Below are 2,947 nucleotides of genomic sequence, written 5' to 3'. Positions count from 1 at the left end.
ATCGTATATACGGACCATGCGTCATTACGCACGGCCGTCAATAGCCCACACCTCTCGCAAAGAATGGCGAGGTGGCTATCCTTCTTCGCGGAGTATAACTTCTCCGTCGAATATAAACCAGGACGACTTAATGTCGTCGCTGATGCGTTATCACGCCGACCCGATTTCGAGTCAGCAGTGCACCCCAACAGTAAAAGTGATCTTACTGTTGCAACACTCACTACGAGTGTTCCATCATCAACCTTAGTTGATGAAATAAAGAAAGCCTATAAAGAAGATAAGGACCTTCTTTGTCTGATGGATCATTTAATGAATCCATCCGATAAATCTTTTAAAGATCTACCGGCTTTATATCGATCGTCATCCGATCGATACACAACACGTAACGGCTTATTGTATTACACAGCCGTTACCGGCGACACCCCACGTGTCGTCGTCCCGACTCACAATGATTTGCGCTTGCGCATCATGTATGAGTGTCACGATGCTCCAACAAGTGGACATCGTGGACGTGAGAAGACTTACCTCACGGTAAGTCGATACTTTTACTGGCCCCGCCAGTATCAGTTTGTGCGCAAGTACATTCGTGCTTGCGAGGTTTGTCAACGGGTGAAGCCTAGCCCTTCATCCCGTGCACCTCTTCAACCTCTACCACTTCCGGCAGAGTGTTGGCAGTCCGTATCTATGGACTTCGTCTTCGGATTTCCCGAAGACGACCACAAAACCAATGGAATCCTTGTTTTTGTAGACAGATTCAGCAAGATGGTACATCTTGCTGGGGTACCAGAGTCGATTACGGCTCCGGGTTGTGCCCGTGTCTTTATCGACACGGTATTCAAACTCCATGGGTTACCCGTGAATTGGTCTCGGATAGAGATCCAAGATTCACGGCGGAGTTCTGGCAATCCGTGTTCCGATCTCTCGGAACACGGCTGACTATGTCTACATCCGATCACCCAGAAACGGATGGTCAAACAGAACGCGTAAATTGCTTCCTCGAAGAGATACTTCGAGGTTACGTCCAATCGTATCCGAACTGGAGGTTTTAACGATGGTCGAATCGTCCATCAATAATTCGGTGCATGCGTCTACAACGCATACACCGTTCTTTGTGAATGGCTTACGCCATCCTCGCATACCCACCCAATTAGAGGGATCCTCTAGTTTAAGGAGGGACTCGCACGAGCAAAAATATAATTCTGCTCATGCTCATCACGAGTCGAAGTTAACAACGACGCGAGTGATGTCGATGTCGAAGAAATCGATATCGAAGATGAAAAAGATCTCATGGCAGTGCGCAAAGAGCGTACTGAAAAAGACAAAACAAATGAGTCAGCAGAAGAATTTCTGCTAACTCGAGAATTAATAATCCGTTTCGTTCAGGATTCCATTGCCTACGGAGTGGACCGACAGAAACGGAATGCAGACATACATGGTAGAGCAAATGTTTATTCATTTAAAATTAATGACCTAATACTATTTTCTACGGAAATTTACCTAAGCGTGTAGTCACTAATGTGTGTAGCAGTAAACTAATACCCAAGTTTATTCGGCCATTCCGTGAACTGCATCGCAGAGGCAATGCGTACGCAATAGAATTGCCACGTAGGATTCGAACGCATCCTACGTTTTACGTTGGTCGGCTCCGCCCGTACCATCAGTGCGTGGCTTCTTCCGAGGACGGATTTGACTACCCTTTTCAATAATCCAAAAGATTCTTGTGACCGCGAACCAGATTCTCATGTTGAACCTGAAGTTTTTTATGCCGGTTCCGAATATCCTCGAAACTACAATGAGCTGACGACAGCTCATCTCGAACAGCATGATACTTCCGTTCGTATTCCAGCATGGAGTACGCACTCTTCGAACGGTCTGCCAACCGCTCGATGTGGTGAGTCTGCACCGCTCTCTCTATTTATAAAATTTGTATTGGTTTAATAGCTTATTCGAAATGAACGTAATTTCACTCGCGTTCTATCGCTTTACTAGTACACAGACTTTACTAATACACAGACTTACAATATTAATCGCAGTCCGTATGAGACGTGGATACAGTCACCAATTACTCCGATACACCCAACACGGCCCGAAACGAAGAAACATTGGAGCCGCAGCTCCTCATAATCCGGTATCACTACTATAAGAAATTGCGCTGGAGGTACGGATCAAGTTGTGTCTTCAAAAATTCATTCAGAAGCCAGTGCTGGTCCATCTTGACCACAACAAGCGAAGGCGGCCCAGTACATGGAGATGGTGTCGGCGGAGAGTCAACCTTAATACAGTAAGAATGAAAACGCAGTACAGTATATGGCTACTTTTAAACGATTGCGTTTTTTTAATATTGCTTTTAATGGTGGGTGGAGTGGTGGTTAGCAAATATTGAGTGGTGAAAAGCGGCTCTCTTTAAAAAAAAATATAATATTAAGTACACTGTAATATTGAAGCAACAAGCTTACAGTACTGTTGACTGGTTGATATAAATTTGATTCGGACCCGCCAATCGTGTTAGACGCACGGATTAGCGGTGCATTGGGTTGCAATAACTAGTTTGATGTTTGATATTAATTTATTAGTGTAGATAGAAGATACTCACGAAAGATCATAAATTAATAAAAACAGTTTTAGTATTTCCTTATAATAAGGTCTTACTATCGACCTCTAATAGCTAGGACTTCTTAGCTACTTGTAACAAACCTCTGCACCTCAGAATCCGTGAAGTAATCGAGACATCCCACCTTCACCGTTGTCAGTGTAGGTTAACTAGTTCTGTTGTCGGTACAAGAGAAAGGTGCCCCGTTATACCTGGTAGAACTTCGTAATCCGTATAAAGGCCTACGTGTAACGGGGCACTACGACTTGTACTGCTTCAGTACAAGTCCACTTCGCACTGCTTCAGTTGCGAGTGGTGCCTTACGTTATTTCACGTACACTAGTACGTGCAGAGGAA

Source organism: Bremia lactucae, linkage group LG5 (genome assembly GCF_004359215.1).
Source record: "Bremia lactucae strain SF5 linkage group LG5, whole genome shotgun sequence".
In the NCBI taxonomy this organism is placed as follows: Eukaryota; Oomycota; class Peronosporomycetes; order Peronosporales; family Peronosporaceae; genus Bremia; species Bremia lactucae.
This window is presented reverse-complemented; position numbering follows the sequence as displayed.